Here is a 23031-nt window from a genome sequence, read left to right as displayed (position 1 = left end):
TATTAATGGACCTCCATGGGAGGCAATACTTGTGTAGTGCATGGCTGCGTTAGGCAGAGGAAAGCTACTAGCTGAGAAAGCTGAGTACTATTGTGATAGGTGCACAGAAGTGTATGTGCCAAATGGGAAAATAATTTAAGATAAGAACAATATATGCACGTGCACTAGGAAAGCACAAATGGATACAAGCACGTTCATATACACTTTGAACGACAGCGTGCTTGCAGTGACTAGTTAACCTGTTTACACACATTCTGAATCCAAGTCACAGGACAGGTTGGGTTTTGTGGCTTTTTCAAAAGCTGTTTCAGCTAGTGATAGTTAAGACTTTTAAAAAGACTAATAAGGATAACTCTTACAAGAATATATTTGGGAAATGAAGACTGAAATAAGTTAAACTAAAAAGCATATTTTTGTTTACATCAACAAACACATAGAGTATTTGTGTGAGGTAGTCTGGGCACTGGAACAGTCCGTTCGGCTTTCCAGTTAGTCCACTGAGTAAAACCCCTTCAAAATTATGTTGTCTGTAGATCTGCTGATGACATCTTCTGGATTGCCACCATCTTTGCTGAATCCTGGCCAGTTAACTAGAAGAACAGAATACACAGGCCCAGAATAATTGCTATGCTAAAATTACCCTCATATTTGAGTACAGCTTCCAGTCAACACATTAAGTGTATTAGTGGCCATTCTTAAAACATTTAGACAAGACTACCATTACCACACGGCAATCTCAAGCCTCGCAAAAAGTCTTATTACCCAAACCTTGAAATCTGTACTTGAAATATTCAATAGTAGGTAACAGTTCTGCAAGCTGATTCTTTACAAGTATCAAAATTGAGCTTTTTCTAGTTGTTCTTTGCCTCTGCCTCAAATCAGAGGTCAAGCCACACAAACAGCTGTTTAAGGAGAGTTATGTATAGCAATAAAACAAATCAAGCATTAATCGAAAGCTTCCACAAAAACAAGATTTAACTAGCAACTCCACACTGTCATGTCAGCAGTGGACAACCTATTGAGTAGGCTGCTGATTTCTAAAGCAGCAAACCTATCAATATGCATTCAAAAATCATCTGGCAGAACAAGATTAGCTCATACTTTTAAATTTATAAGATTCATATCCACTTCATTTTGAGATTTTTTTTTTTTCCTGAATTAAGAACCGCTTCCAAATAAGTCAGTTCATTCAGCAATTGGTCAGTGCAGTAATATACAAGTACAGTAGTATTTAGAGACCCTGCCACCAGACCAGAAACAGTCACTAGTGCCAGATCTTGGAAAAAAAAATTGTTTAATAGCTATACAGTATATTCGAGACAATTTCTCATACCTACATCCTAGGAAAACTATCATTATGCTTAAATTTAGATTCCTGAATCCACTGGGGATGTATATATACATTTCTTCTCAGTTATGTCATTCATTGTACATCAATAATTAATTCTACTTCAAACACTCCCTGGCCTAGACCCCCCTCTCCTTACTTTTTCTCTGTCTACTAGTTTTTGGGGGCATTCTTCTGATGTAGGTGAGCAAGGTCCTTTAGTGGTCAGTGAATAAGGTCATTTAAGTGCAGCATTCTTAGGATCTGTAATTGGAGTCCCACTTAATTCATGCTGTCCTTGGACAAAATGTGATCCGCATGGAGAAACTGTGTTATGTCCTGGAATGGTGCACCCAACTGGAGCTCCCAATGTTCTTATTGCAACTGTAGCCTCCAGTTCTGTAGGAGACACTGAGCTTCTAGAGTTCAGCCATGAAATTAAAGACTGGATTCCATCCGCTACTTCAATACATACTTGAATCAGTAACAGAAATGGAGAGTCCCTTGGACACTGATGGCACAGCTACATGAGGTAGCACCATCAGATTTCTGATACACAGCATTTCTGTAAAAGTCAAATGCCAGAGTTATAAAATGCTAGTTTGTAAAATACTGTACTTTTCCTTTCCAGAAAGTCCATGCAAGACAAATGTCTATCTTCTTATCTCATTGTCGCACTCTACTGAACAACAAACTCACAGGCAATCTAGAATGAGATCTTCATTTTGCTGAACTTCAGACCGCAAATTTAAACTTAAGCATTTTCTTTAGTCAGTCTCTATGTACTTGCACTGTTTTCCAGGATAGTATATCCAGCTGTTGTGGTTTAACCCCAGCCAGCAACTAAGCACCACGCAGCCGCTCACTCACTCCCCCCCCATCCAGTGGGATGGGGGAGAAAATCAGGAAAAGAAGTAAAACTCCTGGGTTGAGATAAGAACGATTTAATGGAACAGAAGAGAAGAAACTAATAATGATAATGGTAACACTAATAAAATGACAACAGTAGTAATAAAAGGATTGAAATGTACAAATGATGCACAGGGCAATTGCTCACCACCCGCCGACCGACACCCAGCCAGTCCCCGAGCGGCGAATCCCTGCCCCCCCACTGCCCAGTTCCTATACTAGATGGGAGGTCACATGGTATGGAATACACTGTTGGCCAGTTTGGGTCAGGTGCCCTGGCTGGGCATGAGAAGCTGAAAAATCCTTGACTATAGTCTAAACACTACTGAGCAACAACTGAAAACATCAGTGTTATCAACATTCTTCACATACTGAACTCAAAACATACCACTGTACCAGCTACTAGGAAGACAGTTAACTATATCCCAGCTGAAACCAGGACACCAGCACTCTGTACTGCTTTTCATGAATGTATCTGCTCTACCCATACAGGCATCCAATTTTTATTTTTTTTTTAATGCTACTGCTACAGTACCAAACAGTCTGAATACAGAAGGCATTACTCATTTGGTAGTCTTGGGCTATTACTCTCAAGATTACATATTCCTCCTGTGCTGAAGTAGTTTATGAACAAAGAGACTTCCCAGGAAGTGACAGACACTTTTACTGCACAAGTTCTCATACTGCTGCACCAAATCATCAGCAGCTCTAGTGTTTCTGTGATCAAGATCAGCACTTCATTAGAACATGCTTGGCATTAACCATTTTTTTTGTTAGAAAGAACAGCTACCTACTTATAAAACACTCCAGCTTCAAGTTACACGCTAACCTAAGGGGAACTACATTCAAGACCAAATAATTGCTCTGTTATCATGTTCTTCTTTCTTCCTATATGTGTTCACATACACTGAATTAATTTTTTCAAGGATTTCTTTAACCTGTCTCTCCCCATGTGCCCAAAGGAGATGACAGCTTTGTTCCTGAAGCCATTAGAGCGCTCCACATGCTTATGAACAACATAGATTCAACACAAAATCCTAGACCTCATTCACATTGCGAGTCAGTTAAAAAGCAGCTTCTTCACAGTTTTAAGGTTATGGTGCTAACCTTTATCTCTCTGCTGTAGAAGTGTCCAATTTAGAAATCTTATTTAAAGAAGAGACATTATCTGGTGTTCTGGAGTCTGTGTCTCTGGAACTGTCCAAACAACTTCCATCTGAAGAAGTCCTTTTGCACTGAAGCCCACTAGCATTTTGACTAGCACCTAGCATGCTTTGCTGAAACAACAACAACAAAATAATGAAGTAATTATTAAAGCAAAAAAAAAATGCCAGAAGAGCCAAATTTTTATTATACCTTCTTTCTTTTCTGTAAGGTTTCTGCAGGCAAAAAATAGTGGAGATGCTTTCTCTTCACATGAGCTGCCTCAATCTTCATACCATCCTTTAGCATATTGAGGTTGTTAGCCTGGCTGGAAACTAACAGGAAATTTAGCGTTGTAGCTTAGTGGGAATGTTTGCATTAGGTATTTGTCAAAGTTACACATGGTTTCTTTAGAAGCAGCAAGCCTTTAAGTCTGTCCAGCCCAAACAAAGAATAAGAAGTTGTCCCAAGATGAACGTGACCCAAGATGCCCATTTCACATCCAGTACAGACCAGGTATGTAATAGCTATTTAAGTTCAAATATACATTTATGTGCTCAGTTACAGCTGTGGTTTGCTAATCATGCAGCTCACATCTGAGCTGATTTTAGCCTGAAGGAGATAATACTCCTTAACCCTTAGTTTTCTGGTTGAAAATAGATCTAGAGGAATTTCTGAATCAACCCAACTGTGCTCAGCTGATGAGAGACCAGACACCTTAATCAAGATTTAGACTAATTTTTTTGTTTGATATTTACTGTGGTGATTGGGGGGGGGGCGTTTCACTAATTCGGGTGTTAAAACTCTATCTGTCCAAGACAGTCTAGATTTTAGGGACATCTGACTTATCAGAACCACCACAATTTAAACCAGTTTTTCTTAATTGCCTGCAAAGAACCTTTTATGCAACTAAAAAATGCTATACTAGCACAGAAGTTATTACAGAATTAAGTCACATTTAGGTAAGTTTAACAAGCCTATCATGAGCATAACTGGAAAGTCAGCTTACTAACATACAGAGTGGGAATCAAAGTAAGGACATGCAACAAAAACAAAAAGGCTTATAAGTCTTTCTACAGGAGACCTAGAAGTGAAATAAAAGCACACATATGAACATTCACACTGGTATGAACAGTTGCTTCAAAGTAAATTCAATAATGTTTTTATGGAAAAGTGAGATAAAGTTCATTTAACAAAAGCCTTCCGAACTATGAGCCTTATACTCTTGAGCCCATCAACTTGCCCTCTAGAGATATTCTCTCAAAGTCAAGGCACATGATAAAAGCTTTCTTGCATGTAACTACTGGCCACTCCCACATTTGCCAAGGGATATCACACCTCTCAAGAAACACCTTTTCTGTTCAATCTCTCTGGATTCAAACCCTGTATCTGAAACATATTGTCGGCTGTGCTTCACTAAACTAAGAGCACACAGCTATGCTAATAAAGTTTGTGCATAGAAATACAGGATTTAACATTAGTTCTAGCCTCTTAGCAGTACATAAACCTTGTTGACATAATTTACATTTGCCACAACATTGAAACACAGTGCCACTGGATGTAACGTATAAGACAAGCATCAGTTCAGAGAAGAGTACAAGTCTGAGGAAGTCACCCCACCTGGCTTGAAACTCAGACAAGAGTTTTGATGCTTTTTTTCTGTGTTTTTCTCATATCCCAAAGCATGAGCTAAAAAGAAGGTCAGCTTTTACTGCATTTACTCATGTTGTCTGAGCAACACAACACACAGCTCATGCTGGTACCATGGATAAATGTTTGTTTGAACTGATGAAGAGTTTAAAGGAGCCCACCATTAGAACTTTTTGCCCAAACACACTTGTCACTTCAGAAGAGTAACCTGATTTCCTTAGTTCATCATTATGATAGCTAGGCATGAGCCTGACAGCACACATGCACTTCTGAAAGGCACAAGAGCAGGCAGCTTGGGAAGAAGCAAACAGATTGTGGCAAAAAGACCTATACTTTCAAATGACTGCTCACCCCAAAATCCCTTTATTCTAGCATTATCTAACAACACTTGAAATATTACTTTATTTCTACATCTATCAAAAGTAATAATGGAAGATGAACATGAAGATTTACATGCGAGACTGCATGTCATTACAAGGTGACCACTCACTGCCTTTCAAAGTTCTGGGATGATATCATACATAAACTGTTATTTTGGAAAAAATACTCTCAACAGGCATTAACAACTTATTTTAGAGACTGATACAGTTAATTCCCACTTTCAAAGTTCAGCAACTGACAACTGTTTTTGACAAGTGTAGCTACACCCAGTAAATGGACATCTCCTGGCTTCACATCTGACTGTCCACCTCATGAATCGCAGTTCCTTTGTGAGAGTTTACTATGATCTGCAGAGCAGTTATTTCACGTGTGGTATATGGTATAGGACTTTAGTACACACTTTTGTTTCAAGATGGACTTACTGTGCCAAAGTGTCAAAACAGTATGTTTTTCAGGCTAATCTTCTATGTATCGCGCTCGGTAGAAATATCTAATAGCTAATACCAGAAGGAACCACAATTCACTTTGTGAAGCAACTTGCACTAGAATAAAAAAATGAAACCCTACCAGACTAGAGCAAAATATAGGCTTACCTTTGAACGACTGTATAACATACGTTAAATCAACGTTAACACTTGCTGCATTTTCCACTTTCCTAAATACAATTCCAGGAAACCACATTGACATTGACACATATCCACTCCTAAAAAGACAGATTCACAAATCTATCATTTATGCACAGATGCCAATTATCTGGATGCTAGTATGTACTCTCAAGAAGGGAGTAAGCAAAACAATTTAGTTGTATGCAGCAGCTAAAGATTAGAGTCAGCCCATACTTAAGTTCTCTGAGAACTCCTCCCTGAAGTTCTCCCTTCTTTAAAAAGATCCTACATGCTCAGAACCTTACCTGTGAGGCCTCATACCTACAAAACAGTAGGTACGTAACCGAACATCTCTCGCAGGTAAGCTGAGGTGAATGAATACAAGCAAAGTGCAATACTGTTGTGGGTTGACCCTGGCTGGATGCCAGGTGCCCACCAAAGCCATTCTATCACTCCCCCTCCTCAGCTGGACAGGGGAAAGAAAATATAACGAAGAGCTTGTGGGTCGAGATCAGGACAGGAGAGATCACTCACCTGTTACCATCATGGGCAAAACAGACTCAGCTTGGGGAAAATTAACTCAATTTATTACAAATCAACCAGAGTAGGGTAATGAGAAATAAAACCAAATCTCAGAACACCTTCCCTCCACCCCTCCCTTCCTCCCAGGCACAACTTCACTCCTGGATTCTCTACCTACGCACCCCAGCAGCACAGGGAGACGGGGAATGGGGTTTATGGTCAGTTCATCACACGTTATTTTCTGCCGCTTCATCATCCTCAGGGGGAGGGCTCATCACACTCTTCCCCTGCTCCAGCGTGGGGTCCCTCCCACAGGAGACAGTCCTCCATGAACTTCTCCAATGTGGGTCCTTCCCACGGGCTGCAGTTCTTCACAAACTGCTCCAGCATGGGTCCTTTCCACAGTGTGCCGTCCTTCAGGAGCACACTGCTCCAGCATGGGTCCCCCACGGGGTCACAAGTCCTGCCAGAAAACCTGCTCCGTGGGCTCCTGTCTCCACAGATCCGCTGGTCCTGCCAGGAGCCTGCTCCAGTGCAGGGTTCCCACGGGGTCACAGCCTCCTTCGGGAACCCACCTGCTCTGGTGTAGGGTCCTCCACAGGCTGCAGGTGGATATCTGCTCCACCGTGGACCTCCATGGTCTGCAGGGGGACAGCCTGCCTCACCAGGGTCTTCACCAGGGGCTGCAGGGGAATCTCTGCTCTGGCGCCTGGAGCATCTGCTCCCCATCATTCTTCACTGATCTTGGTGTCTGCAGGGTTGTTTCTCTTACATGTTCTCACTTCCTCTCTCCGGCTGCTGTTTCTGTCCCAGCAACTTTTTTTCCTTATTAAATATGTTATCACAGAGGTGTTACCACTATCGCTGATTGGCTCGGCCTTGGCCGGTGGCGGGTCCATCTCAGAGCCGGCTAGTATTGGCTCTGTCAGACACAGGGGAAGCTTCCAGCAGCTTCTTATAGAAGCCACCCCTGTAACCCCCCCCCCCACTACCAAAACCTTGCCACACAAAGACAATACAAATACATTGGCCAAACTGTATTTCAGAAAAGTAATGAAACTCACTGTTTACAAAGTTCTCATCTGCCAGGGAAAGACTGGCTTTACATGTGCAATAGATAGAAATTAATTCCTCTCCAAGTTTCCAACTAGCACACGAATTTCAGATTCAACAAGGCCAATCCTAATAAGAACAAGAGCCATTTACTCATTTTTAACTGTATCCAGCACATTTGTTATATGCCTTTTTACAATACAATGCTAATACAAAAATGCTAACCAGTCAGTAAGTAGTAAGTTTCATTCAGCTGAGCAGATACTGGATATTTATATCACACACAGTATAGTTTGAGAAGTTTCCAGTGACATTTGAGCTTTAAAGTTTCCAAAGACAGAGGTAAACAAGTTTAACTTGTACTCTTAACGGGTCAGATACAACACTTCAACATATGACCTATGATGAAAATATCAACAAGAAGCAGATTCCCAGCAGCTCTGGCTGCATTTTGAAGAGCAGCAAAACTCCTTTTTGCCCCTAAGATCAAGGAGAGCAACAGTTTAGAAAAGGCTCAAGCACAACTGTTCAATTACACCTGAGTAAAGATGCAATTCTTCCTGCAGATTGACCTGTGAAAAGAGTTTACCCTTTTCCAGGCAAACTCAAAAAATATAGTTCCTTTAATAAACAAATGATCTAGTCAACACAGTCTCAACAGAAACTTGCCCAAGAAATGTATCATGACCAGAAAGGCTCTTCATTTAAATGAAGTACTGGCATTTTACCCTTTTACCTAAAACACTGCTAGCTTTGAAAGCAGTCAGAACTCTACGTTCTTCAAAAGTATCTTATGTTGATGAACAACAGAGATGTGTCATCTATTCCCAAATCCATTCAAGAGTTGGTGAACTAAACTTGTTCTTATAGCAGACAAACTGAAGCAAATTTATCTTCTGCTTTTCATTTTCCCAGATGCAAAACTAAGCCCCATTTGCTGCCATTTCTGTCACTGCAAAAAACATCAGCTTTTACTGGAGCCAGAACTTTCCTCATCTTTATTGTGAGATACGATAAACTTTGTTCACTTAAAAACATTTCACATCAAAAACTATTTGGCTCTAAGCCCTCTGCCCATAACTCCTTGTTGTATACCTAACTGCAACTGACATCAAGCTGTAGCTGATACGATTTTTAAGTGAACACATTAAAAAGTTCAGGTAAAAGGTATTACCTATTAGAGCTATTTTTAAACATGAGAGAAGATGTCTTTTAGAGGTAGCATAAGAATTAAATTATTTGCCTTAAAGCGCAAGCCAAACTTTGAAGTATAACCAAGGTGCCCTCAGAACAGTGGTCTGTTACACAGAGCTATTTCGCTTGCTTACTTGAGCAAAGCAGGTAAAGTACTCATTTCTTAAGAGTGAGAACACCACATACATTAGAGTACCTTAATTCCTCACCGTTTCCCCTTATTTCAAGATTCACAGTTAGTCAGCTGGTTCACACAGGTTAAACAAGTTATTATTGGTGTATCTCCTTTGAGACAGTGACAAATGTCATGTCGTAAGCAGTCATTTTCTCTCACTACAGTTGAAGTGGTTCTCACATTACATTTCACAAAGTAGATCAGCACCCCTGCAATGTACCTATCCACTACCAAGCGTGCTGAGATGATAATTTTCAGCACTAAACATAAGATGCCTGAGCAAACTACTAGATTAAAAGTTTGTAAATACTATTTATCAGCATTCAGATGCTCTGTGCAGACGGTCAGGTTTCACCTAGATTAAACAGCCTTGTTTCACTTCACTGGAGAAAAGGAGGCTCTGGAATAGGCTGACTACATAACCAGAGCAACTTAGCATTGAGTGTAATCTAGTCCTAAATTAAATATTACATCCAGTAAAAAAGTTATGAAACCAAGTCTTCTAAGGCTCTACAACAGTGGTCTTCAAAGTGGGGGGGGGGCAGGGTGTATGCCGGGGGGTGTACACCAGGGGGTGCACAAGACAATCCACTGGGTATGGGAAGAAAATACTAGAACTTCAGTAATGTGTATGTAACTTGTAAATAAGTAGATATATACTGCAACTATGTGTTTAATTTTTTTTTTTTCTCTCAGGACTGCACAAAAATCTGGAGACCACTGCTCTCTAACTCAGTAAAAGATCTAACTCTCCAGTGTCCACTACACATCTGATGACATCAAGTAATCCCCGTTTACTTCAGACTCTGCGACAAGGAACATCTTCCTAACTGAAGCAGTGTTGGGTAAGTAGTCTCCTTAGACTCCTTGCATCTGCTTCTCCAGATGACACAGAGCATCTGACCTTCAGGCATATGCACACTAACCCTCTTTGTTCCTTCTCATCATGACTTAGATCTTTAGGTTAACTTCTGAAACAGCAAGATTTATGTTAACTTCCCTTCACAAGAAAGCTTTCAGTTTTGCTGATGAACTGTCTACTTAACTTGGTACTGTATTCCATGCCTAGTTGCAGAGTTGAATGCTTTATTTTTGTTAACTGTATTAACTAATGAAGTGCAACACTGAACTGAGTGTCAATTATCTATTGAATCCACATTCAAAGCAAGTCTTACCACTCTAAGTGATGCTCTTCAGTGGAGGCACTAGCAGTCAGCACAATACAATGTCTAGAAGAAAAGAAAAAATAATATCCTAGCTCAGGACTTTGTATTCCTTCAAGTGAAATCAAAACTGCCTTAAATGTATAGAATGTGACTTCCAGACATGACAGATTATATCCTGCATTCGGCACAGTATTAACTGAAGAAAAACTGATTACACCCTTTATAATTGCATTCTGCTACATTCTAAGTATCAGAGTTGATTTCTTTTAATAAAAACAGTGTCAGTGGCATAACACATATAGTTTTTCTCTCTTCCCTCTACTTATCCTTACCGAAATTCATATGACTACCTCCAGTTTCTGAAAAACAAACACCAATGCCATCTTCTATTTAGACTGCAAGCTAAAACTATCTATGCTAACCAGTAAGTAAATAATTTCAAGTTCAGATAACAGATTTCATACATAGTTGTATTTCTGAAAGAAGTTCTGTGGTTCAAAGAGCTTTGGTCAGTCCGATTTTCCTTGGAGAATCTCATTTGTAACTGCAAGACCTATAATTAAGGTTGAAAAACTTATTACTTTTTTTTTTTTTTAAAGACTAGCAGAGCATGATATAAACTTTATAAGATAAAGGTTTTGAACAATGATTGACAGATCAAAAAGCAGGGATTCCCTTGACACAATGCAGGTCTACTACAACAGTTCATTGTAAAACTGGTCCCTTATTGCCTGCAACAGATATACTTCCCAGAGAACTCTTCTGCCTAAAAGGGCGGAACACCTCGCAGAATATAACCAATTCAGATAATGTGGTTTCATAGAGGAAAATTTATACTTTTTAATCAATTAATATGCATGGAAAGAACTTTACCATGTTTTAACTCCTCTACCGCTACCGCTCATGCTGATGTAGATACGTTGTATGTAGAGTTCTGCTGTGGATAGGCTGGGGTAATGATAGGCATTACATGATATCGGTCTCATCAGTTCACCTATGATGTTAAAACAATTGTGCTCAGCACCAGCAGCTTAGCTTAGAAGAAAGTTTAAAGGCTTCCAAATTCAATGTCTACATACCCTAGGGTCCCATACTGGTAAGTTAAGATTGCTCTCTTCGTGTTGTTTCAGCAATACAGGTTTTGGCCATTCCCTGTATAAGAAAAGCCAGTAACTAACTGTCCATTTAAAACTCTGCCATGTAATTCAGGGTAGGATTGAATGTTGTTGGTGTAAATCTTATATAAAGAACTACCACAAAAAGTGTAACTACTTTCTGCAAATTAAAATAGTCATAAATAGCTCTTACCATTTTGAAAAAAAACAAGAACGTCTTAATCAGAGTAGTAGCCAAAGCGTTTGGCTAGAGCTGATACATTCTTGCTACTAGCATGGCCCAGGAAACCCTACCAATGAATCCCAGCATGTTGGAGTAAATGCCACATCATACAATGGATATGCTGTCATTAGCCTGTAGTCTTTCAATACCCAAGTATATTCCTTCAAATTTACAGCACCAACCTCACAATCTATAGAATACCTAGTACACTTCAGCCTCAAAGTCAGTTATTTTTTCAGTGCAATGAGGCCAAAATTGTTGGTCCTCACAGCGATGAGAAAAAGAATCATTACCACACCACTTCCCAAAATACTGCTACTCTGAAATTTGCCTGCACTGCTACAGCTACTGCTTCATCCAACTTCCCTTAAGAAAAAGGTTCTACCATTCTTCTAGCACTTGCTCTAGTCACATGCGCAAACAGTATTTTCTTATTCCTTATGTATCGAGCTTTTATACTTCACTTGGCATTTTTATCCTTTGTAGTCAGGTTCCTGATAAGCAACGCAGCACCTTGTCCTGTAGGCACTCCCCTCTTCTCCCCACTCTACCCTCATTAAAAAACACACAGAATCTGCCCCATGGGGGTAAAAAACTGTTATTTAAACAGCTATCCAAAGCTGAAGGAATTCTAATGTTATTATTTTTTCAGCATGAGGTACCTCTGAAAAGTTTAAAGATCACAAACAATCACATTACTCACATTTTGCCCACAGTTTAATTGCAGTGTGAGCCAGAAGTTCTCTTTATTTGGCACTAGGTGTAGTGTTTCATCAGTAACTCTGCAGCCTGTAAGAAAAAATGTTGAAGCACAGAACTTCCTAGTAACATCTTGTCCTGGGTTCAGCTGGAATAGAGTTAATTTTCACAGGAACCTGGGAGGGGGCACAGCCAGGACAGCTGACCTGAACTAGCCAAGGAGGTATTCCATACCATGTGACATCATGCTCAGTACATAAATGGGGAGCGGGCTGGGGGGGCTCTCGGCTTTCAGTGGGGGAAGTGGCGGAGCATTGGGTTCTGGGTGGTGAGCAGTTGCACTGTGCACCACTTGTTTGGTATATTCTTTTATTAGTACCGTTGTTGCTGTAATGTCTTTTTTTGTGTTGTCCCAGTAAATTGTCCTTATCTCAAAGCTCAAGGATACTTTTTTTTTTTTTCCTTTTCTCCTTTCTGATTCTCCTCCCCATCCCACTGGAGGGGGGCAGGAAGAGTGAGCGAGCGGCTGCGTGGTCCTTTGTTACCAGCTGCGCTGAAACCACGACACAGGTACAAGTTGTTTTTATGCTATGCTGGATCAATAACTTACAGTTTATCCTTCAAGTCTATGAAAACAAGTTTGGATTACTTGCTTTGTATTACCTTAAAAATTAGAGATTACACGTAACTTTCAGTATCACGTCAGGTAACTGGTGCCCTCAACAGCTTTTTCATACTTTAGACTGCAGCCAACAATTTTCAGTAAGGCCCTTCCACAGGATTCCGAAAGCTAGGTTTCTTTCGACAGCCAGGAACAATTAAACCAGTGAGTGTTAAACAGTGAGCAAGTCAGGCTTCAGTATTTTAAATTTGGGGTTGGTTTTTTTTGTTTGTTTGTTTTGTTGTGTTTTTTTTTTAATGAACTACCACACATTCTTCTCTATCAAGTGCTCTACCTATTCATCTGAAGTAGTTTCTGTGGCAAACTGGAACAATGTGCACACCCCAATCAAAGAAACATGAAACACAACTTGAAACATCTAAATTTCAGCCCACTCACCACCTCCTCAGATCTCAAGTATACAGGGGATCAGTTTCTGCATCTTGTAGAAACTTGGGTTGTGTAATGTGCATTCCACACCAATTTTAGTAATATTTTCTTTTTAAAGATGTGTAAATATGCTTACCATTTAAGCTTCATATACATCTTATATCCAGGCTTCTGAGATGTGAGTCATCTCTGAGATCAAGCTTATCAGAAACAGTTGGCATAGACAGTCTTGCAAACATGAGATCAATCTTAAGAGGAAGAAAGTGCCAGCCATTAGAATGCCACACAGTTTGCAAACAGCACACTAGTGGGGGACAGTCATTCAAGTCTAAAAAGAAAGGTTAACATTTGTATTTAGAATTATGTGACTATAGATACATCTCCCGAGATTTATTGACCAGAAGACTCCATAAAATTTCTAAAAGTTCCATATTTTATTTACAAAACCTTCATTGCATCACCCCTTTCTTTTTAAGCTAGGGAAAGGAAGAGGGGTTTTTAAGTTGAAAAAAAGATTACTCTAGACTTAGAATTTTAATTAAAAAGGAACTTAAAATTAATCACAGAATTAAGACAAGTTCAATCACCTCAACTATACTTCAGCAAAGGAGAGAGCATTTTCTTTAGGCAGTAAGCCCTTTTGATCCTGAAGTATCTGGGGTTTAGTACAGTCTGAGGCAAGAAAATTATTCTGTGAATGTCTGTACCAGATAAAGGCCACAAAAAGGTCACTGAATAAATGTCTTCATAATAGTGATACCAAGCAGTAACTTGCTTAGGTATTAGAGCATGCAGGTCTTTATTAATTGTGTAAGAAGTATTCAAGATACCAGGATTCCTGCAGCTGACAAACCTAGGCAGGAGTCAAATGAGTACTTTTACTTTCCATTTTCCAGATTGTTTGTCCCATGACCACTTCATTTTGGATTTGCAGCAAAACATTTAGTCTGCTCACATGTTTCACACAGTGAACTACACTATACGCATCCCTCTGTAGAAAGCTCACTTGTCAGAGCTAAGAAGAGTTAGCAAGGACACTTCCTCTGCTCCCACTCTGCACGATCCTAGAGATAAATGCTATTCAAGCAGGCTACCTTGGTCTACAGCACAGGTTTAGAAAAAAATGTCCCTGATGCTCCCATGCCTGCCAGGCTTCCTAGGGGCTTATTTTCCTATAAGCAATGTATTCTCCTGGGATAGGTTGTGGTCCAAAACAGCACAGTCACAGGTCCCTGGAAAAGTTATCCTATTCCAAAGCACGAAAAAAATTTACTCACTTAAAGAAAAAAAATGCTTACCTCAAGGCCATCAAACTCAAACTTGACAAGTGGTACATATGCATCTTCAACTGCCTGTAAAGGAGAGGATAACTGTGTAAGAAAAAATGTTTTGCTACTTTAATGTTTCTCCTAAACTACGATCAAATGCAGAATTTACACTGCTAACTACTCAGTATAAAGACTGAGCTGCTTCCAAACCAAAAAAAACTTATAATAAGCTGCAAGCAGTATAGCACTAATACAGTACTAATACTAGCATTCAGAAGTTATTTAGCCAAGAGATTCAGAGGCTGATCATGTATTGTAATGAACAAACAGTGCACAATGAGCCATCAGTATCAGAGGTTGTAAGGTACTTACCTTGGTGGTGAGGAAGAAAAGCAAGAGATTTCCATAGCTATCTTACTACTGGTTAACATCCAGAGAAATCTAGAAAATTCTGTCCACATTTGACAGCGTGCACAAGCCTCCTGTATTTTTATTTTCTACCATGCCTGAGATGCTATCAGCTACCTTATGGGACAATTTCCAATTTTGTAGACCACTTGTTAGAGCTGTGCCACAGCCCACTGAGTCTGTTTTCAGGTGGCAGTCTTCTAAACGAAGGCTCATTAGCTATGCATATGAAATCTTTCAAAATGTCTGTACAAGGAAGACTAGGCTGACAGAAACACTTCTCAGGAGTTTGGTTTTATACGCAAGGTACACAACATAGGCACCGAGGGTGATTTTACAAGGCAGTTTTGCACGTTCGCAGCACAGCTCCTATTAACTTTATGTAAAGTTGACTGTGTATCTCTTCTACAAAGTCTCAGGCTGAGTCTCAGAAACCTTTCCACATCACATTCAACTTGCTTAGATCTCAGGCTGCCCCTTCCTCTACCTGCATGCAGTTACCTTATTTCCAAGCCCCTTACTACATCTAAAGTTAAAGCAAGGCTCCTAGGGACAATCTTGCTTTTTGATACTATAGCCAACTCATTCCCAAACCATGGGTAGGGAAAAAGTGAACCACAAAGAGTCTTATGTGATGTACAGTCATTGGGGAAGGGAACCAAAAGCTTGACTTCAACATTTTCATGCTGCGTAAAGAGTATTTTAGAAGGTACTCAGAAACAATTCCCTTTTTAATTTTGGTTTGTAAGACAACAACTACCAATATGAGTCTTCAACATGAATATTCTTATTGTAGGAGTTGCACAGTCTATCAAAGAGAGAGCTTACTCACTCTTAGATTTTTTATTTCCTCCTGATGTTTGAGTTTTTCAAAGAACGACTGAAAGAAATCCTATCTTTCTACATGTCTAGGAGCAACACAAACAGCATCTATGTCAGCACCTGCAAAGAGATTCCATTTCTTCTGTTACCATTGGAAGACACTTTCAAACATTAGAACTATGACCAGACAACAAAAGTTTACCTTTACTGTGTATTTCAAGCCTGTAAGAACCACACATAAATATTTTGCCACCAACATTTGCTACTGCTGAAGGGGAAAGATTCTGTGGGTAGAAGAGAAAGAGTTTTCTGTAGAATGTAAAATACACATTGAGCTACGTGCAAGTTTAACTAGCATGTAAGTTATTTAGAAAGACTACAACAGCCTCCATAAACAATGTCTTCTCCCTCCCGTACTGAGTTGTTAGTCTAATAGACTGATACTGTTTTTCTGAAGTGAGTGCTTGCAGCTCACAAACAAAACAAAAAAAAGATGAGTAATGTAGCAATCATTTCATCAATTTAAACAAACTAAGACCTACTATCAGTCTTCCCTGCAGCCAGCCCACATAAATTAACACAATCTAAGAGCCATACCAAAGGCAAGTCTAGTGTAATAATGCCAAACTAGATTGAGTGCTGTAGGCTGTTTGGGGCAAGATTATTGCCCATTTACCATCTTTCTCACCCCACAATATGTTTTTTCAGCTTTCTTAACTCCTACAAGTCAACTGATGGAGCCAATTCACAAATTTATTCAGTGCCCCAAGGACTTGAAGAGCTTGATCTGAAGTATCTTTTATACTTTATTTCAATGACAGTTATTACGGATCTCCTTGATACTTAAGAAAGTTAAAAGTTCAACTTCAGCATAAATCCTAGTTTCTTTAAAAGAAACAAAAAGGCTTCAGCTGTTTTGATAAGAATGTATCAAAAATCCTTACCTTGCTCTCACCAAGTTCTGAAATCCATTCTTTGACCAAGTTATTCAGCTTACCAAGAATGACCAGCCTGTAAAGAAAACTCATGTTAAGTTTGCCCTAATCGCCCCCCCGCCCAAGGAGATCAACAAATTTGACAGTCTTGTTATACCCATGGTTCAGTTCTTCCTCATCTTCAAATACCCCAAATGCTTTCATCACTTCAACCAGCTTCTGAGTATGAATGCAATCTCTATCCTTAGGAGGAGCCAAGCTAATTGGAGAAGTAATTCCACAGTGCCTTTGAGGCTGGTTCTGCAGCCTAAGAGTACTGTGGGAGACAATAAAATACTGAAGACTCCATAAAAGAAAAAAAAAAAAACAAACCAACCACCTTACTGGAAAACACCCTTCCACTTAACCGGTTTCCAAATCAGCTTCTGTTCTTTTGCCCAACATTAACATAAATGAGGAAAAAAAGATCCTGCTTATGGTTTTTAGATAACTTGACCTAACTTAGAAGTCACAACTACTTTTTTAAAAAAAAATTGTGGATATAAGAAAAGATCCAAGTTGCTACCCTCTTAAGACAGCTTATTTGCATTGCGCTAGAGAGTTATAACTGATTGCCAGGAAATGAAAAGGTTTGAAGTTCACGAAGGGTGACACTACATACAGCACAAGTTTTGGACATAAATGTGTTTCATATCAGTTTTGATTTAAGGATATTCCCATCAGCTTCTTGCTAACATTAAACAAGACAATTTAACACTGGCTTCTTTTAGTTCAATGTCTTTGCTGTGCTTCTACTGATTCTGGAAGGACATTATAGTTTATTGTAGAGGAAGGACATATAACAAAGTGGTCTGTTAAACAGAGTTGTTACAGCAAATTCAGCATTACCTTGGTTTCGTTTACAGAAGAGGATGAATGAAAACATCAACCAATCTGCAGCTAATGTTGCTAGCAGAGCCTTGTGCTTCTAACACAGTGTTCAATTTTTATAGTTCAGAGGCGTAGCTGTACATACATCTGTTTTAATCTAAATCCAAGAGCTGTATGTCAGCACGCAGAGCAGCACAAGTTAAGATCTGTTTGTAGAAGGTGCTCAAATCTGCTTTAACTAGCTCACTGCCCAGTTAGGTTGAGCAGGACACCAGGCACCTGGGTTTGGAGGCCCACAGGGTTACTGCCCCTGGAACTCCAAGCACAGCAAGGCATCATTTTCACCTCCAACCCTCCACTTGCCCTGTCTGCTTAGACTTCTTTGCAATCAGAAGCAGCACAGGACTGACATGGCAGGACAACATTAAATTAAAAGCAGCATGAGCTTTTTTTTTTTTTTTACACCATAGAACCCTTGCTTTAGAAAGGGAAAAATGGAGAAAGAAACCCCTACTTTGCATTACCAGCTGAAAGCAGGAGAGAGAAAGGAGTGGGACAAGGAAGTGAGGACTGTACTTAATGGATCAAGGGTTTCTACAGAAACACTAGTAGCAAAAGGGGGAGACACATTAAAAAGGTCTCTACAACTCATCATGCTTGTCAAAGAGTCCATATCCAACCCCTAAGGCTAAAGGGATTAATGATGCCTTTATTCAAACCAGACATTTTCCTATTTCATATATGGACAACTTCAAATATTAGCTGGGTTAGTCGAGAGATGCTTAGAACTATTTAAGGCATCTGACCCACTTTGGCTGGAATGGGATGAGGAAGTGCTCAAAGGACAGCTTCAACACTTGATTTTAAAAAGATTGCTTATTGCAGCTCCTTATTTCTAATTGTTGCCTTTACTCTTCCACTGAGGAAAGATGGATTTCTCTCTCTCAGAGTAGCTTTATCCAACTATAGACATGGCTTTTAGTCATCTAGTGGGTTCCCTCCGCCTCCCTTCTCTATGAGCTCATTTTTCAAACTTTTTTCTATGCGTTTTCCAAAAAGCTGGAGCGGGGGGAGGGTATTAGAACTGTAGTCCTATCAACTAGTCTCCCCAGTCAGAACAGCTGTTTACTTGCAAGTGTAACTAGGCCTTGACCTAATTTGCCTTGCCTTGTTTATAGGCATTGTCAATTTCCACTTTATAAGTAAAAATAGTCATAATTAATATTTTCCTTCTTATGATATCATTTTCATAACAAATACAGAAGGAAAGCTTATGTTTAATTGCTGTGCATTACATCTAAATTAAAACAACTACAGCAGCAACTTCTTCCATGTTTTACACATTACTTGCAGTGTACAACTTGCACTTCAGAAAGTTTGCACAACACAAGAATGGGTTTTAGACTTTGCTAGCATCCAAGATCTTTCCAGGCTACAGAAGGCCACCATCTGCCTTTTGTTGCCCCATTCTTCCTGCAGAGGCTATAATTAGAGATTGACATAAAGGACAATATCGATTAGATATAGCAGATATTATCAACAGCAAATTCTCTTAGTCAAGAGTAGATGTTTTTCAGTTGCCTGCATGTATTACTGAAAATTTGATCTCACAACTTAAAAGTTGAGCAAAATGGCACTTGGAAAGCTTTACTGAGAATGACTTATGCCCAATAGAATTTGTTCCCTTTTTGGAATTAAATAAATAAATAAATATCTTACTTCTCTCTCTCAACTGTACCAGACTGCCAGGCATATACAAAGAAGAGATCTTAAAAGAGAAAGTAGCATGCATGGCATAATACCTATTCATCCATCAGCCTTCTGTTTAAATGAGAAGTCTCTGGCAGTTTAATATTTTGCCAACTCTTGCTATGATTTGTCCACCACAGTGAACAGCTCCAACATGCTTCAGTTCCAAGAGATCCTAATTTTATACAAGAAGTTAAACTGATTTGTTCCAAGTTTTGTCACTTGTTTATAGCTTCACAAAGCTGCAAGCCATTTATCCTGCATACTCCGAGAGACAACGGATAAGTTCACACTATTACAGTTCAGGGAGTTGCAGCCATCAGGGCGGTGTATGAGCCTTCACTGTGAATGCATCTCTCCGACTTATGAGGTCAGCCTGCCTCCAGCTGGGTAGAAATTTATCACTCCAGCCTTTTCTACCGTCACCACTTGGGAGGAGGAATGAATGTAAATCAGCTCCTGAACCCTCCAAATTGATAGCACAAAACAAAACAAAACAAAACCCCCAAACAACAAACAAACCAAATCCAACCAAGCAAGAAAACCCCCAAACCCTGTGACATTCACTGAAGTAACACCAGCTACACCTTCCATTCCTACTGCACAAACTCATGCTAAAAAAAGCCTGCAGACACCTGCTGGCAAGTTAAAGCACCTTGTTCCTGATGCCAGCATAAAGATAAAGCCACTTTTTTTTCTGCCTTGAAGCTGGGTTGGTAGCCTGAAAGCAGTGCCAGCATCCCGTATAGCACAGATAATAACTCACCTTCTCTCGAACTTGTTTTATCTTCTTCCACGTACACTTCCTATGCTGTTGCCTCACAATGATGTATTTGGCCTGCTCTTGTCCCTGAATTGTTATTTTCTTGCTTCCTGAATTGGAGATTTTAGACAATCTGTGGAATGGATCCTGGGTTTTGTTCTGGTTTATCTTTAAGATTTTATAAACACAGTGCACCCTTACAATCTATCTATAACACATATCTTCCAAAAGGAAGGACTGACCTGACACTGCAATAACAGATACAACAGACTCCTCTCTCTCCAACTGAGAGAAAGCAGTTTGGCTATTTGGGCTGACTAAATTGAAGAAACTCAAAACTGACATAAAATAGGAGTGTTGACTTTTCCAAGAATTTGCTCAATCAGTGTCAACTAAGTTGTTATAAAAAGAATGTTGGAGGCTGACTTCTATTAGAACCCCCAAAACTTCCTTAGTTTGGCTAAATACAATTTTGATTATTCTAGTTATACACAGTTATTAGAACAGCATTACTGGAATCTGAGGAACATACATGCCCAATGTGGCATCGGACGGATGTTTCGCCTAATACTTTAACTGCCAACATGTGCCTACACCAGGTAACATGATGACATTTACATAAAGTGCTTGTAAGAAAAAGCTATTTGTAAAAAGCTGAAAGGGAAGAAAATACTAATTTACGTCTCCTTAAGCAAGGCGTAATTGTATAAGGCTAAATTTACTTTTCAAATACATTATCTGTTGTTGTCACAGCTTACAACTCTTTAGAAACAACCTGGCAAATTCACGTCAAATTATTAGGGGGTTCTAGAAATCAATTTCTACAGCCCTGTTCAGCCAGAAATCAAAAGGGTGGCTTTCCACCTGAGCCTTTAAATGTTTTTAATTCTGATATGTAATTATGGTTTCCTCCCAAAGAGTTCCTTTTTCAGGGTCTTCTTTTCAATCAGGTACTTGAGTTTTATTTTAAATAATTTTACTGCAAGCACAGATTCCATTTGTTAAACCCAATCCAAATTAGGCCATTTAAAAATTAATGACTGCTTGTATTCTCCACAACTATCTTCTGCATACTTACTTCATTATAAATCAGCTGTTGCAGAAGTTAAGTGCTATGGCCTCGTTTAACAGCTTACAAATAGTAATACATTGGATTTCTGTAGAATACATAGAGTCCCCAGCCTGCTCTGCCACCTGCTGAGCAAATTGTACTGGCTCTCGCTGGATGACCTTTTGGAGTGGAGAGAGGAAAAAGCAAAAAATCCCATTTGGTTTATCTGAAGATCATTTTTTAAAAGACATTCTAAAGTTACAGTTTCTTACCAGTGGTGGGTATTGATTGTCTTTGGGGGCCCAGACGACTTGCTAATGCTGGCTGTCTTTGCACAGGAACCTGAGAGCCCTTGTGAATAAACACAGACAGTTGGAAAATAAGCTCTACTAAAATATAAGAATCGCTGCATATGTTGAAATAAAGCTTACCTTCTCTTCCAACGACCTGCTGGTTGACAGAGAGGAAGATGTAGAAGGTTCAGCAGCAGTCACCAGAGCAGCAGGAGGTATAACAGTATTGAGTGGTGGTGGAGGCAGTGGCAGCTGCTGCTGTTGTTGCTGCCAAATCTGTTGACAGAGCCTTTTTGTGTAGCCAGCTCCACTCTTGAAGTTGTTCACAGCCTGGAAGCAGAAAAACGTTTACAAAAAAGGTAAGATGAAACTTCAGCAGATATACGAACAAAAGCCTTCAAAGAGGAAAACTGCTTGTGTATTCCTGTAAATGCTATCAGTCCTAAAAGAAACCAACATACAGATATTTGAACACATCACATTAAACACTGATATTAATGACTGGTAACTCCGAGTAACTGTATGTAATGTACTTCAGTGTTAACACCGAATTTGAAAGCGAGGCAATCATGTTAAACAAAAGTGTGACCTGAATTTGCCAGGTTGTCTCTAAAGAGTTGTAAGCTGTGACAACAACAGATAATGTATTTGAAAAGTAAATTTAGCCTTATACAATTACGCCTTGCTTAAGGAGACGTAAATTAGTATTTTCTTCCCTTTCAGCTTTTTACAAATAGCTTTTTCTTACAAGCACTTTATGTAAATGTCATCATGTTACCTGGTGTAGGCACATGTTGGCAGTTAAAGTATTAGGCGAAACATCCGTCCGATGCCACATTGGGCATGTATGTTCCTCAGATTCCAGTAATGCTGTTCTAATAACTGTGTATAACTAGAATAATCAAAATTGTATTTAGCCAAACTAAGGAAGTTTTGGGGGTTCTAATTAATTATAAAAACACATATATGATTAATAGGTGAATATGGTCTTTAATTGAGAGCATGAAGCTAGAAATGTTCAATAGTGTAAAAAAATTCTAGTATGCAGCAAATAACTATACAGTTTTGACATTTCACTATTGTAACATCTGAAGATGTAGCATAGGCTGTGTCTTGATGTTTCAACTAGTCTTTTTCCTACTATCTAGTACAGCGAGAAGTCCCCAGCCTCAAGGTTAATGAATAAAACACATCTCAAAAAAACATTAGTAGGTTTGAGTTCTGAAGGTTTTAACCAACTCTTCCATGGAGAAGAATGTGGATTAAATGCTTAACTACCCGCTTGTTGCAGACCACCATAAGTCCCCAGAGCTGGCTATATAATTTAGTATGAAAGAAAGGGCTGTGGACAAACTAGACTCATTCAATATCTAACACTGTAATCACCTGCAGAATTAGCTACTCTTCTCATATTCATCCTTCCACATGTCAAGAAGATTTAACTAGACACGTAAAAAGGGGGAAAAGCTTCCTGGCTTTTTTTTCCCTTTATACAAGAAGAGCGCTTTCATATTGAGCGTATACTTAAATATTAAATAGAACTGGTAACAAAGTAATTTCATTATCTCCTCTTTCAGCTTTCAGAAAATCAGATGTGATGTTTTGAATTAACAAACATGGGAGTAACACTTACATTTGTCACAATAACTGTTTCCACAG

At 39.3% G+C, this 23031-nt stretch overlaps 1 pseudogene; it reads right to left on the bottom strand.

The window, feature by feature from the left end:
- Nucleotides 1-489: 489 nt before the first annotated feature.
- On the bottom strand, nt 490-22165 carry LOC138684270 (poly(A) polymerase gamma-like; annotated as a pseudogene).
- Between the last annotated feature and the right edge of the window lie 866 nt (nt 22166-23031).

The sequence above is a fragment of the Haliaeetus albicilla genome, unplaced genomic scaffold (assembly GCF_947461875.1).
Source record: "Haliaeetus albicilla unplaced genomic scaffold, bHalAlb1.1 scaffold_87, whole genome shotgun sequence".
Lineage (NCBI taxonomy): Eukaryota > Metazoa > Chordata > Aves > Accipitriformes > Accipitridae > Haliaeetus > Haliaeetus albicilla.
This window is presented reverse-complemented; position numbering and strand designations above follow the sequence as displayed.